Below are 16,182 nucleotides of genomic sequence, written 5' to 3'. Positions count from 1 at the left end.
GACGAGGAAGCGGTAGCTTGCCATGTTGGAGTCGTGGGCGTCCCACTCGCCGGAGCACTGCTACACCACCAGGTCCGAGTTGCCATAGCACAGGATGCGCCGGATGCCGAGTTCCTTGGCAAGCCGGAGGCGGTGCACAAGGGCTTCGTATTCGGCGACGTTGTTGGAGGCGGCGAAGTGGATCTGCAGTGCGTACTTGAGCCCGTCGCCCTTGGGGGAGGACAGCACGATGCCGTCCCCTAGGCCAAGTCGCATCTTCGAGCCGTCGAAGTGCATGCGCCAGTGCGTCGAGTCTAGTGGCGGTGGCAGGTACTGGGTCTCGGTCTAGTCGACGAGGAAGTCGGCCAAAGCTTGGGACTTGATCGTAGTGCGGGGCTCGTAGAGGATGGTGTGGCCGGCTAGCTTGAGCCCCCACTTGGCGATCCGGCCAGAGGCATCCCGGCACCCGATGATTTCACCGAGAGGGGCCGTACTGACCACGGTGATGACGTGCTCTTGGAAGTACTGCTTCAGTTTCTTGGCGGTGAAGTACACGCCATAACACATCTTCTGGTAGTGCGGGTAGTTCTGCTTCTAGGCGGAGAGCACCTCTCTCAGGTAGTAGACGGGACGCTGGACGGCTTGGACCTTGTCCTTCTCTGGTCGCTTGACCACCATCACCGTGCTAACCGATCGCGAGGTTGCGGCGATATAGAGCAGCGGCGGCTCCTTCTCGGCCGGTGCAGCCAGGATTGGTGCGGTGGAGAGCATGCGCTTGAGATCCCGAAAAGCTTCGTCCGCCTGGTCGTTCCACTCGAACGATGTCATCTTCTTCATCAGTTGATATAGGGGCAAGGCCCTCTCACCCAGCCAGATGAGAAACCGGCTGACCGAGGCCAAGCAGCCGGTGAACTTCTGGACATCGCGTAGCCGAGCCGGCTTGCGCATGCGCTCGATGGCCTTGATTTTCTCCGGGTTAGCCTCAATGCCGCGCTCCGAGATGAGGAAGCCGAGTAGCTTCCTGGCCGGGTCGCCAAAAACGCACTTTTCCGGGTTGAGCTTGACCTTGTACTCGCGCAGGTTGGTGAAGGTATCCTTCAGGTCGTCGAGGAGCGTGAGGTGCTGCTTGGTCTTCACCACGATGTCGTCCACGTAGACGTGGATGTTGCGGCCGAGTTGCGGTAGCAGGCATTTCTGCATGCAGCGCTGGAAGGTGGCGTCGGCGTTCTTCAAGCCGAACGACATGGTGATGTAGCAATACGCCCCAAAGGGTGTGATGAAGGACGTCTTCAGGGCGTCGGCCGGGTCCAGCTTGATCTGATGATAGCCGGAGTAAGCATCCAGGAAGGACAGGAGCTCACACCCGGCAGTCGAGTCGATGACTTGGTCGATCTGCCGGAGGGCGAACGGGTCTTTGGGGCAGGCCTTGTTCAGGCTGGTGTAGTCGATACACATGCGCCAGGTCTTGTTCTTCTTCAGGACGAGGACTGGGTTGGCCAGCCACTCAGGGTGAAACACTTCCATGATGAAGCCGGCCGCCAAAAGCTTGGCGACCTCTTCACCGATGGTCCTTCTCCTCTCTTCGGAAAAACGTCACAGGGGTTGACGGACGGGCTTGGCGTCCTTGCGGACGTGGAGTTTGTGCTCGGCGTACTTCCTCGGGATACCCGGCATGTCCTTTAGGGTCCATGCAAAGATATCCCGATTCTCACGGAGGAAGTCGACGAGCTCGCCTTCCTATTTGCTGTCGAGGCGAGTGCCCACGACAACGTACTTGCTGCAGCCGGCGTCTTCCGGGTTCAGCTTCACTCTCTTGGTCTCCTTGGAGGGCTTGAACGAGGCCTCGTCGGCCGGCTCCTCGGACAGGATCGGTGCGGCCGACGCTTCTTGGGCCAAGGCGACGATCCGGTGAAGCTGGCGCCGCTCCTCGGCCACGACCAGCGACTCGGCCAACTTGGCGCCGTCTCGGGCGCACTCTATGGATTTGCGGTAGTCGCCGGTGATGGTGATGAGGCCCTTCGGACCCAGCAGCTTTATCTTTAGGTAGGCGTAGTGGGGAACCACCATGAATTTGGCGAGCGCGGGCCGGCCCAACAGCGCATGGTACGCGCTGGACAGGTCCACCACCTCAAACCAGATCGGCTCGCGTCGGAAGTGGCTGCTGTTGCCGAACAGGACGTCGAGCCGGATCCGGCCGATCGAGGAGTAGGAGAGTCCGAGAACGATGTCGTGGAAGATCGTCTGGGTTGACTCCAGGTCCTTGGCCTCGAGCCGAGCTTGGTCATGGTATCGTGGTAGAGGATGTTGATGCTACTGCCGCCGTCGATGAGAACTCGGGAGAACTTGCACGTGCGCCAGGGCGCGACGATGGTGGGGTCGAGGACGAGGGCGTAGCCACCCGGGTTCGGCATGACGGCCGGGTGGTCCTCCCGAGTCCAGGTGACCGGCCGCTCTGACCAGCGCATGTATTCCATCTTGGCCGGGATGACGGTGTTCACCTTCTGCCGGAGGAGGCGCTCGCTATGGTTGTCGTCCCCGGGGCTGGTGAAGACGACGTAGGTCGCGTTCTGGGCCGGGTAGGCATCGTCGCGCATCGTGCCGCCAACCGGTGGCGACGGAGGGGGTGGAGGTCCCGCTCCTAGAGCCGGGGCCGGAGGAGGCGGGATGTCGCCCCTCAAGATGCGCTTGGTGATGGCGCACTGCCGAAGCATGTGCGTGGACGGCCTCGCGCCACTGTGGTGCTTGCAGGGAGCGTCAAGCATCTCCTCGAAACTCATGGCGGGTTGCCACGTCGTCTTGCCGGTCTGCCGATGCTTGGCGGCCGGGTCGGCCGCAGGCGCCTGCTCGGCGGCCGCGACAAGTCGGTTGTCGTAGCGCTGGGCCGGCTGATCGGCCTTGCGCTTGTTGTTCTGCTGGTTGTGCTGTTCCCGGCTGCTTTCGGCGGCCGACTTCGGGGGGGGGGGGTGACCGGCTTTGCTTTGCTGGCTTCATCCAGTGCCACCTGGATCTTCATGGCAGAGTTGATGTTGGCTATTTGTCCGCCGTCACCATGAGCGCGGCCATGGTGGCCAGCTCGGAGCGCAAGGGCTTGTGCTTCAGGAGGGTGCCGTCTCGGCACCCGTTGAAGAAGTATTGGATTGCTTGGACTTCGTGGACGCCCTCGCAGCTGTTCCGGAGCTCGGTCCAGCGTATGATCGCTTGTACGTGTCGGTGAAGTTGCGCACGAAGGCTTGCTCGAAGTCGACCCACGCGTTGATGCTGCCTCCGACAAACTGTTCAACCAGGTGCGGGCCGACCCCTAGAGCATGAGAGGCGCGTAGCGCACGGCGAGCCGGCGGTCACCGCCGGCGATGCCGATGGGGTGGTGTAGTTGGTGAGCCAGTCCTCCGGCTTCACGGTGCCGTTGTACTTGGGGGTGTCATGGGGGAGCGTGAACCCTTTAGTAAAGGGCTCACCCCGAATGTGTGGCCCGAAGCACGCCGGTCCAACGGGGCCGGTCTCCTCCAGCTCTTGGGAAAGGCGAGTCGGTCGAGGCGGTGACGGGCGTCGGTGTCGTCGATGGCGCGCGGGCCAGCCGGTCGGTGACCCCGCCGTGGGGGACCGGGTAGCCTCCAGTCGGACGTCGGCTGGGTTGGAGCAGAGGGTCGAGTTGGCGTCGGACCTCCGAGGCCGGCTCGTCTCCCAAGCCGCCGGCGGTCGTCGGGGCGGGGTTGCGCCGGGTCCGGGTGCGGCCGGAGTGCGCCTCGCCGGGTGGCAAGGATGCCGTGTGCTGGATGTCGCCGGGTCCAGCGATGCGGGCGAAGCCGGATCCGGCTGGCTTGGCGAGTTGGTTGAGGCGGTCCTGCTGCGCGTTGGCCGCAGCGAGGAGGTCGTTCACCCTCTTGATGCGGTCCTGCAGCTCTTCGCCCGCGAGCTGGTCCAGGCCCACCGCGGCCGCCTGGGCAGCGCGCATGTTCTTCACGGGAGTCTCGTAGACGGGAGGGATGGCGCCGAAGGCGCGCCCGATCTCGCCGCCCCGGGCCCACACGCCGGCGACCTGGCGTGGCTCGGGGGCGTCCGGCGTGAAGCCGTAGGCAGCGTTGCGCTCCAGCTGAGCGGAGTCGAGGCGGCGCTGTGTGGTAGCGAGCGTCTCGGTGAGGTCCAGCAGGCGCTAGTGGTCCTCGTCGAGGCGAGTCCAGGCCTCGGCGATGTCGGAGGAGTCGATGTTGGTGCCGATGGGGATGGGGATGCGAAGGCTCTGCATCGTGGCACGCAGCGGGTTGGGCGGGCTGGCCCGCTCCGCTGCGGCCCTGGCTTTGGCGGCCTTCCTCGCCGCGCTGGACAAGGAAGCGGCGCCGGTGTCGGTGATGAAAACCTCCGCGCAGAGGTCCATCACAACGGCAGGAGTGCCGCCGTCGGGGGAAAGGGGGAGTCGGAAAAGTCAAGTACCTCACTGGGGTACTCGTTGGCCGCAGGCGCGTCGGAGATGCGCAGCACGGCGAAGGAGGTGGCGAGTGCGTCGATGACGTCGTCCGCCAGCGTGACGGGCTCGTCGGAGTAGGAGAGGAGCCCCGTCTGAAGCATGCTCCCGGCCAGAACCTCGAGCTGCCCCACGGTGGGCGCCAACTGTCGTGGTGGGTGCACGGCAGATGCCAAGGGATGGCTAAAGAGAGGAGGAGGCTTGAGGGCACTGGTGGGCTCTAGAGGCGAGGTCGGCATGAGCAAGCGCGGGACGCAAGACATACCCAGGTTCAGGGCTCTCCGGAGAGATAACACCCCTAGTCCTGCCGAGTGTGGTTTATATGCAACAGTACAGGGTTGTTCCTAGAGCTGTAGGGAGGAAGAAGGAAGGCTAGCCAAGGCTTAGGCGGCTCCCTCTCTTCGGGTGTTGCTTGCTAGGTGTGTGAGTGAGTGGATGAGTGAAAGAGTCGTCTGTGCGAGTGATGGAGTTGCCCGTATGCATGAGGGCTCCGGGGGGTTTTTATAGATCAACCCCCCAGGGGTACAATGGTAATGTTACAAGGCCGTAGGGCCAGGTTGTTAGCGTCCAGGAACCCGGTGCTGGGACCTGCCGGGTACTAGGCCTCGCCGGGTTCCCCGGGCCCGCCGGGTACGGGGGCACTGTTAGCCGTCTTGTCGATCGTCAGGGAGTGGCCGGGTCGAGTCGGCTACAGTGGCGCTCCGTTAGGTCGCCACTTGCTGGCGTCATGGGTGATGACGATTGCTCTGTGGCCATGCCAGCCCTGGTCAGCGGGTAGGTGGGGGGCACTGTTGCCATGCCCGGCTGACCAGAGGCATGGGCGGGGAACTGTTGCTTCGGTCATCAGTTGGTGGAGACTCGTCCCATCGTACGGCTGGGATGGGACGGCCACTAACCCTTGGCTGGGTTGGAGAACATGACAAGGGGGGAGCTGGCTTGTTGGAGAAGTCTTGGTGCGCCGGGCTCAGCTGTCTTGAGCTGGTTGTTGGGGTCGGGTCGAGGATTAGGCCGGGTCGAGGGGCTTGGCCGGGTTGAGCGACCCGGCCAAGCGCGAGTCGGCTTGAGGGGCGATGTTGGCCCCGTTGTTTTAGAAAAGGATCCGGGTTCCGTTGCCTGCCCGGGGTTCATCCCCCCGACATTGCTTCCGATTCATTGAGTAATTTGCGCAGCTGAAACCAAAGTAAATCAGTTGTTGGCTCTCGAGCTGGTAGAGGAGGAGTGATACGATCTTGAAAGTCTTTGGCAGAGAAACTTTGATCAAGATACTCATAGAGTTCTTTAATATCAGAGTTGCTAAATTGTTTCTTGGAGAAGAACTTCCGAAGCAATTTCCATAGGTGCTTCTTATTTTCAGCCGTGATCATGTGCACAACTTTCATGCAGTTGTTGATGGCATTCAATTCATTATCCAGGTGTTCTTTCTCTCGGCGATCCTCAGCCATATGTTGCAACAGCAGCTGCTCAGTACGCAAGCTCACTTCAAGGTGTGAAGCAGGTTGTGTATTCGGTTGACGATCACGCTGAGGTAGCCGTGGCCCGTCGAATGTATTATGATAATCTGGAGGGCTTGACACTGGTGCTTTCCCCAAAGAAAAATCTTACATGACTCGCAGAGTATCACGCACAGAAGGAATGAAGCTTTTGTGACTAACTTTGGCCAAATATTCGGCGTGCATTGCATAGTCAACAACTTTCTGAATCCAAGGTGCAAAGACTTTGATAGTTTTCGGGAGCTGAGCAGAGTCCATCAGTATGCGCGGAAACATGTCTTCGACATAAAAGATATATCATTGGGAGATGGCATGAATAGTGTTTCGAAGAACATCAGATATAGCATTTTCAGCATTCATCCCAGCCAGAGGACAGATGGTATAAGTGAGAATGTGATATAAGGTCTGATTGTCAAAGGTCAAATGCTCAGGCAAGGGAGGACCATTGTAATCACAAATTTTCTCTTGATCCATTGTGCACCGGAAATCTTCATCAATAATTGCATCAATGTTTTGAACTCGAATTTCTGTCTTGCTAAGCTCGAACTGAGGGAAATGGAAATGAGAGACAAAGTCCATTGCAGAGCATTTTATGTGTTTCCCTTCAGTCATCCATTCCATGATCCATTTGGTACTATCAGCTTCATCACCAGAGATGTACAATGTGGCATGGAATTGAAGTATAATCTCTCTGTTCCATGGATGCTAAAAAGCAAGACATGCGTGAGGCCCAAGTCTTCGATATCTTGTAATACTTGATTAAAGCAGCCAGTGTTCTTCATAGCAGCAAAATCCGGGAACTCATGAGAAAATATCTTGCGGCTGTCATATAGGACCTGTGAATAATGTGTAGCCTGTTCTTGAGTCCAGAACCGAGGAGATTCAGAAGTGCGAGGCTTGCCGTATGGACTCTCTTGAAAGAAAACATGATGAGTGTTCCGATTGAAAAGTGGTCCTTTGACGCCAACGCATGTAGAGAATAAAGGTAGTTGCTCTCAAGGATATGGATATTTGAGCTCATCTTCAACGGAAATCACTTCATCGCCATAAACTACTGAATCTGAATGGTGATCAAAAACTGACTTTACTGCAGAAGGACCAACATCTGAATTTCTTTTCGCAGTGTCGAGAGAAATACGAAATGGTGAGGGAGCAGAGACTTTATCAGGCACTAAAGCTTTATCTGGCTCAGTGGACTGAAGAGGATGTTCTTCGCCAGACGGTTGAGGTGCAGAGGGAGGAACTGATTAATTAGGTTCGACATGAGCTGGAGATGCTGGATGTGCAGACAGAGGAATTTCACCTTCTTCTAAAATATTTATCTAAGAGGGATTTGCCTCATGAACAGGGGAGGCCACAGTCACTATTACAGTTGGCCTTGGTGAAGTAGGAGCATCTGCAACTGGTTCATGAATTGGCAAAGGAATTTCTAGTTCAGGTGAGTTTTCTTTCTGTGTCTCAGCTTCAGGAGATTTCTATCGTAGGTAGAGGAGGAGCATTCTTCTTTGCTATTTTCTTCTTCTTCTTCTTCTGATTCGGCTAATCAATATGCCCTTTGACAAGATCATTGTAGCTAGTGGCTTGGGCTTGATGATCGAGGCAGATCTTGCGAACAATTTGATCGAGGTCCGAATGAAATCCCGATCGCCTATGCCGAAGGACAGTCAAAGCTCTATTGATATCCACATATGATTCTTCAAGTTGCTTGATGACAAACTTGGATTTCATAGCCTTCATACGGTTGTCAAGCTCTTTGAGCTGGGCGGTGAGGTCATTGATCTCAACAAAAACATCTCTCATGTCTCGAACTGGATCAGTGGCTTGAGCAATTACTTCAGAGGGAATGGGCAAAGATGCCACTTCTCCATCAAACAGGTTCTCCACAAATCTTTCAAGCTGCTCCATGATGAACACTTGATTGAAGTAATCCGGTGCATCAGAGTCAACATTAGTCTGTGCAACAAGAGCAGTCTGTACTATATTTTTCTCGGTCAGAGGCATAGAAGCCAATGCTTGTGTCAACTTTGGGGCAAATTTAGCAGCCTTTTCTTTCACAACATCAGCCCGTGGAGCATTTTGCTCGGTAGAGGGAGCTGTGATTTGCTTCACTTTCTGTTTTGGAATTTTCTCTCCTGGCTTAGCTGTGCTTACTGGAGCTTCAACAACTAAGTCTTGCAGATCAATTGCCTCAGGATGAGGGATTGTATTCACATGGTCTACCATAGTGATAGTGGTACGAGGCGTTTTTCTCTTCAAAGAAATCTTCTTCGGAGGTGCTATTGGAACTGCACTTGCTCGAAGATCAGGCAGGATGGTGGATGTAGTGATGTTCACTTGCTCGGAAAGAGTTGCATCAACTTCTTCTCTTGTGAGTGGAGGATCTTCTTGATAGGAGGAATCACTTTAATCATTTCTGGTAACTGGTTTAGCTGGCCTTCCCTTCAATCCGCTCTTTTTCTTCAAAGCAGAGCTAGGATCATGCTTGATCTTAGAACAGCGTTTTTCTTTTCCGTTAGCCTTTTTCTTTTCGACGTCTGATTTGATAAGACGACGATTTTCTTCTTCTCCGGCCCTTTCCTTTCCAGCCTTCTTACCTCTCTTTTCGGCATTCTTCAGGCGCTTGGCCAACTCATCAGGATATGATTGGGAGAATTGAGAGACGACTCATCAGCATCAGGTTGAAGTGGCGGTCTTTCCTGGGGATCACTTGCACGGACAAGGCCAATTTCACTACAGTCACCCCATGGAGGATGGAAAGCAAAGTTCTTCGCAAACCAAGGATGAACCATTTTATAGTGGAACCACTTGCGCACCCAGTGGCGTCGAATCCTTTGCAGACGCTTTCTTCTCTGTGACGAATCTTCTCCTGGAACAGTGTTGTAGTTGTCACGAGAGATATACTGAGCTGAGTTTGTGAAAGGTTGCCTGCCGTCTTTCCTTTTCTTCGGAGCATTTTCTTCTGGCCCATCTGGACTTTGCTCATGCTTTTTCCTTTTGCCGGTGGATGGGCCTATCGTTGGGCCCTTTGCATTTGGTGCCTTAGATTCGTCCGTTGTACCCATGATTACATCATCTTCATCGGTCATGCACGTGTGAATTAGAATAGATACAAGGGAAAATGGGGACAAGGTTACAAATGCTCACAGCAAAAAAAAATCGAGCAAAAAGCATTTTGAAGAAGAATTAGATGTAGAATTTGAGAGATGTTTTGAACAAAAGAAATGTATAGAACGAGCTAGTAGGTCTGAAGAATATACTAGACAATGAGCTAAGCATTCCATTCGAGCGAAACATAACACAAACCCTAGATCTGAAGTGATTCAGATGCGAGGGACAACACTACAAAAAAAAGACACTTACGTGATGATACGTGTTTGTCACAGTAGGTCACATTTTCTGGCATGCATGTACATCCATGACAAATTTATGACAGAATCAAGATAGTCATACATGTGCTGTCGTAGAAGTGTTCCATGAAATTACCAAAATTATCATCACAGAAGTGTCCACTTCCATGATGATAAATCGCGCCTCATGGAAGTGCTTTTGTCAAGGGTGACCGGCACGTGGCATCCACCGTAACGGGACGCCGTTAAGCTATCGGGTCCGGTTTTGGATCCGATAACCCGCTAACAGCCCGGACCAATGAGGATTTCCCACGTGTAAAATTCTCATTGGTCGGAGGAAACATGTGTTGGCTCACCGTTGGGACAGATGCCATCCATTCATTGGACATGAGGCGTCTATGATACGTCGACACGTGGCACGGCCCAACAGAGGCCCATTCCGGTGAAAAGGCCGGCCCGTTTGACTTGGTCAAATGGTAACGGGTCGGCCCACGGAAAGCCTGTTAACGGCCTGTTCGTATATAGCCCATTTACGGCCCGCTAACTCATGGCCCGTTACGGCCTATCCGAATTAAGCCTAGTAGCTTCATCTGGGCCTTCCAATATGATTCCAGCCCATTGTAACTTCCGGCCCATGTATGGCCCATGATGTCTTCCGGCCCATACGAGACCATTTGTAACTCTTGGCCCATTAACGGCCCGTGGTGAATCTGGCCCGCAATGAACAGTGTACCCCTTTATACCCATTAACGGCCCATTATTCCATTGGGCCGTTTACAACCCGTGTTATCTTTCGACCTTCTCAGGGCCCATTTATTCTTGGGCTCATTTCCAGCATTCGGTTACTTACAGCCCGTCATTGGCCTTTTCTGCCCGTGGGCCAAATTCATCCCGCGGTTACAATCGGCCCGTTTGCGGCCCATTACTCCGTTGGACTGTTTTCATAACGTCATCAAATACGACCGATTAAACGACGACCTGTTATTGTCGGCCCATGAACGGGCGATTCCAAATCTAGCCTGTTTATGGCCCATAATGCGGTCTGTTATTGGCCCATGTTTGGCCTATCGATCATACGGCACGTAGAAGGCCCATTGATGCTACGGCCCGTAGAAGGCCCATTCTTTCTATGGCCCTAAGAAGGCCCATTGTTTCTAGGGCCCGTAGGAGGCCCATGGTAACTACATTAAATATGTAGCCCGTGGTTATTGTGGCATAGTTTTAAGAAATAGGTTATTGCGGCCACTAGCAAACCGCGGAAAAAGAACTGCTCTGACTATAAGCAAACAAATAAACAAGACAACAAGCAAATAAATAAGCAAGCAACTTACGCTAGGCTATCACGGCTATTACACATATTACATCCACAGGGCATCAAAGTTCGCCACCACTGCAAATATAGGGAACAAAGTAGCATATCATATACACTAGTTGTCAAAGTTGGCGACCAGTGCAAATAAACGCCGCAGCAAAACAAGTCCAGAACTGAAACCACTTCAGAAGAGCTCAAGAAACAATATCCTGGGTACCCATAATGCTGGCAAGATGCTTAGTAAGCTTATTAACTTTCTCTTGTTTGGCGCTTAAATCCTGCAGCACTTGATGTTGCACCAGAAAGTATGCATCTGAATTCTGCAGGGACTTCCTCAGTCCTTCGGCTTCCTGTCGCATAACATCTGATCGATGTCTTTCAACTTGAAGTTGAGACTCAAGAAGCCGAACTGATTCAGGTAGCGAGTTCGAAGAGCTGGTGCCAGCAGTAGTAGCCAGTAACTCGAACACTACAACAAGACAGGACTTTGGGGTTGTCTCAGTGTCTTCAATATAGTTTTTATCAGCTTTCTTGGAGACCAACAGGGATGTCTCACTATCTTGAACCTTATCTGCATTACTTCCTTTACCATTGCATAATGGGGTACTCTTCTCCAATATTTTATCCGCATTCTAAAAGAGAAACAAACAAACACATCACAGGTTTACAATGTAGCATATGAAACTCATTTTGGTAAACCAGTTGAGTAGTAAGGTGGACAGGATAACAATATGAAACAAACATATATCTATGTAGTATGGTCACTGTATGGTCTATATCATTCTAGTTTATGTTGCCAAATCAAGATAGATACAGTTTGAATCATATCTATTTAAGACAAAGCAGCATAGACAGAATATAAGTGTGGGAAACTACACAGCAATAACAACACTTGTAATGTGCATGGCATGAGAACATAACTGTTTATTCAATTGAAACTGAAATCAACATATAGCAAGTTACAACAGCAAACACGTTAAAGAAACAGGTTTAAAACATACCTGTCGTGCCATTGGAGTTTCAATTGCATCCTTCAATTTGAAATTAGTTGGTATGAGTAAATACAGTGATGCAAGAGCAAAGTAGTATGAACAATAGCTACGGAACCTGACCTGAGAACAGTTCTTCTTCTGCTTTAAGCGTTGACTTGGGGTTCAGAGTGGTAGTCCTTGTGCTTTGGGCACTGCAGTTGCCTTACTAACTGCTCGTGTTTGGGTGCTCTGTGGTGGAGACGGTGCTATGTCAACTGGAACTGGGTTACTATCTGGTGGGGTTGGGGTTAGAAGGGGTGTTGCTAGTTCTCTGTCCAACTGGGTAGGGGTACAATCTGCGTGAGTCTGAGTTATGTGTGGTGGGGCTGGTTCTTGGGCAAGTACAACCGTGTTTCTATCTGCATCGACGGGTAGTACAATCTTTTCTGAAGACTGTGTTTTTACTCCCACAGATACTTCCATCACCCCTCCAATTGAAATGGCTGATAAACAAGAAAAGTAATTGAATGTACAGACATAGTAAGATAGACCCGTGCAATGGATAGTTGGAAAGAAAACAGGGCATGAACTAATTCACGTTTATGTTGTCTAACCAAACAGAATAGCAGGACATAATTTCACATATATGATGGGTAATTAAACAGGATAGCATGACACAATTTCAAATGTATGATGGCTAACTAAACAAGATAGAATGACATAATTCAAAATATGATGACTATGTAAACAGGATGAGATGATACAACTATATTATGTCTTGAGAAAATGGGTTGGCATGCCATAATTCAGATACATGCTGTCTATGTAAACATCTTGGCATGATATAATTTAAATATATGATTTATATACTAAGCAAGTGAGTAGAGGGCAATCACATATATGATGTGTCAACTAAGGAGATGGCATTCAATATTGTGCATATGATGTAAAAACTAAGCATTGTAATACAACATATGCATGATATGAGTAATATAACCCTGCCAAGTTTGAGCATACACCTCGGGGATAATAGGACTGGTCATCTGCCTCTGAATCCTCCTCTGAAGAGCTATCTGTAACCAGCAAGATATCTGCTTCAGCAGGTAGCATTGTCTTCTCTACAGACCTTGTTTTCACTGCAGATTTCTCCATCACCAATTCAAATGGCTGATGCACAGGAAGAGCAGTTGAATATACAATCATTGTCGATAAATGCAACGAGAAATACAAAAAAAGGACGGCATGATATAATTCACATATATGACGCTTGGCTAAACAATATGGCATTGCATAATTCACATATATAATGCCTTGCAACAAGATAGCATTGCATAATTCACATATATAATGTCTTGCAACAAGATGGCATCGCATAATCTATTATATAATCAAAACAGAAGTAAAACAAGCCATCACGTTTGTCCACATATGTTAAAAATATATAATGCGTTGATTTACATTATAACGGTTGAGATTAAAAGATATAGAAGTTACGTACAACAATATTTTGTGCATGTTTTAACACCTTGACAGGTATGAAATGCACCCACGTAATGTAAAAAGAAAAGAAAAAGTGTTACTATATTCAAACGAAGAAAAGGAAGGAAAAAAAGTTATACGTATATAGGAATAGGTGTTACCATCGGACACGAGACCATCAGCTTCCGGCCGGATTGATATGACGCATCCAAACTAAGTCTATTATGGACACGTACATGTACACTAAGCAAAGAGAAGGAAAGAGAAACCTACAGACAGATCTTTCCATAGAAAAAAGAAACATGCCACGTATAAATTAATAGATCACATGTACGTACTAGAAAACTTATCTTCACAAAAGAAGAAGAAAATCAATCAGATAGACATGAAATATCAGCCCAAAAGAAATATGCCTAGGAAGTATCCTTAGTTGCTCACAAACTTCTCATAGAAAGAAACAATCACGTACTGTAGAAACAAAGGACACCACAAAGCATATGTCCTCCAACAAATATGTAGCCCGTATTGTAGTTGGGCTATATAAATCTATTATTAATACAGCAGAACAGTAACAGCTCAGATTAAGCACATAAAAAGAAACGGCTCAGATTTAAAGGAACCAGGTCCAAAGATGCATGATAGAGAAACCCACGAGGCCACGATTGCCAAAATGCACCATGTACGTGAGAAAAGGAAACATGTACGTAATATTAGGAGCCAAATCAGAATCCTCCTGTAAGAAAGGCAAAAATATTCCATTAGAAACTAAGGCAACAGGAATTCTCCAGTAAAAAAAGACAATCAGAATCCACACAAAAAAACAATATGGAAGATGTGTTCCTACCCTATACAGAGTAGTAACCAACCAATCCGACTGTACCTGATAATTTGGGTGGGCCCTTAAGCATAATAACTACCGCACAAGTAAAAAGAAAATCAATTACCCAGCATGTTCTCGGGTCACATGTATGCATGTGCGCTTGCTATTGGGAACACTATATTCGTTTGCTTGGGCATTTGAGTGTACGTGAGAAATGCAAAATGCCTAAAAGACATGAGGAATTAAAAAAACTAGATGATACCCCGCACGTTGTTGCGGGACCTCTTAGTTGTACACACGTGATAATATAAATTAAATAACTTTGCTTGCAAAGTCAATATATGATCTTAAGATATAAAAAACTGTAATAAACACCGCACTTGGAATAGAATTGAACTTATAAAAATGTGAATTATGAGATCAAATTTTCTACTAATTGTGGTGATATGCCATAAGTAATCTCATATGAGTAAACCAATCCTTATATCTACATGGTTATTAAGACCTCATCAAAGAACAAAAACTAAAAACGAATATGACCACTGTAGTATTTTGCTATAATTGACGTTGAATGATGAAGCTCTAATATCACAATGAGAACAAATCAAGATCAAGATCATTTGGAGAAAGAGTACCAATTTATTTTCCCTTTTTCCTGTCAACACAAAAACCTATTCCTATTGTCTCAAATTATTGGGTTGTCAAGAGCATGAGAACTTACATATAGATAAGCATCGAGGTCCAAGTTATCCATGTACTAAAAACGATCATCACATGCAAGCATTAACCAATGATCATATTGGCTTGACATACTTTTAGTTCAATGGCGGTTTTTCATGGAAGATACCAACGGAAAAGAGCACTACAGAATAGAGCTCCCTGTAGAATATACTGAAACAAACACATTAATTTAGGCAAACTGATAAAAATATGATATAATATAGTGGATTCCATGTATTATTTACCAGAGATTTGGTAGGTGATCACACATAAGCTAACTGTACACATACTTCGGAGAACCTTACTGTATATGATCTACATATAACCATGAATGAGAAAAAAAAAACATAAATCTTATGCAAAACAATCAAAAATCATTTTCTGTCAGGGCCTAGACTACTTGACCCATCACCAGTGATATTCGGTAATTACAAATAACCAAGTGTCTCATGAGACAACAAATATCACACATGAGCATCGAGTACAGTTATCTTCCAAACCCAAGGTGATTTGTTACATTTGGCGTAAAGCCAAATTTCATTTTAGGTCTGTCCATGCGTACTACTTATGGGTCGGATAGAAACACGTAGTACAACAGGGGTTCATCTGCTAGAATTATGACGGAAGTCAAAACAGTTACTTCTCGAATCTTTTTTAGTACTCTTGTACCAGCTTAAACTTTCTCCGCTTCTACATTCATGCTCCCCAGCTATGTCAATAAAAGCAGACTACCTCAATACCAGTAAACAGAGCTGACACCCCAAGTTGTGTGGGAAGGGCTCTGATCGTGAAGGGGATAAATCTTGGATGCCATTCCTCAACTTAATTAAGCGTCTGCTTCACCCATCCTGCAGTCTACAATTGCTAACCAAATACAATATTGGCAGGCTGATAGATAATAGCCACAAAGAGATCCACCAATGGACTGCTGATGGAAGTAGATCGAAACTTCTCTGAAACAAAAGCCAATGCACATATCTGAATGAATTATAGCAGAACAGATACTTCAATCCTAATATGTGATGGATAGTTAATTACTGATTCAAGATCAAGTGACATCCAGATTTGATAATGTAAGAAAAAGGGGAAAGGATCATGCCTTAGTGGATCCCATGTACCTTGCTGACGGGAACATTGCCGCCACTGATAGAGAGGTTCATCTTGCACATTGCAAGGAAATCCCATAGCTTCCACCAGCGCTAGTATTTGATCATAGCATGGGAAATACTTACATGAAAACACAATTGAACATTGCCCATCTGGCTGGATAGGTGTGTATCAATGGTGATCGCAACTGGTATAAACCAGGAAAAAAATGGTCAAGAATAACTCCACCTGAATCATGGATTGCTCTCCATAGTCTGAGCGATAGCAGTACCATACCCATGCATATGTGCATGCTATATCAAGAAAATCAGCAATTCCAATAAGATACTACAGGTCTAAACCTATCTAGTGGTTCGTATCTAGATGTTTCCCCTACTAAAAATTCCCATCGACTTGTCATCAGGAGCATCCTTGCTGCAAAATCCACACAAATAAAATAAAAATCAAACTTGTTCGATTCTATCTGAATCAATTGATGCCCGCACGTGGTGGAGAGCC

General features: G+C 48.9%; 1 long non-coding RNA gene across 2 annotated transcripts; it reads right to left on the bottom strand.

The window, feature by feature from the left end:
* Positions 1–10,589: 10,589 nt before the first annotated feature.
* On the bottom strand, positions 10,590–15,821 carry LOC141023427 (uncharacterized). 2 transcript variants are annotated; one of them, XR_012184860.1, is made up of 6 exons: positions 15,677–15,821; positions 14,579–15,530; positions 12,578–13,770; positions 11,700–12,061; positions 11,589–11,618; positions 10,590–11,219 (listed from the first exon to the last, which is right to left on the bottom strand). It is a non-coding gene; the product is annotated as an uncharacterized lncRNA (long non-coding RNA). The 2 variants fall into 2 exon arrangements; XR_012184858.1 differs by lacking the exons at positions 14,579–15,530; positions 15,677–15,821 and having other exon boundaries at positions 12,578–14,302.
* Positions 15,822–16,182: the final 361 nt, after the last annotated feature.

This window comes from Aegilops tauschii, chromosome 5 (genome assembly GCF_002575655.3).
Source record: "Aegilops tauschii subsp. strangulata cultivar AL8/78 chromosome 5, Aet v6.0, whole genome shotgun sequence".
In the NCBI taxonomy this organism is placed as follows: Eukaryota; Viridiplantae; Streptophyta; class Magnoliopsida; order Poales; family Poaceae; genus Aegilops; species Aegilops tauschii.
The sequence above is the reverse complement of the archived record's forward strand: the minus strand, read 5'-3'. Positions and strand labels throughout refer to the sequence as shown.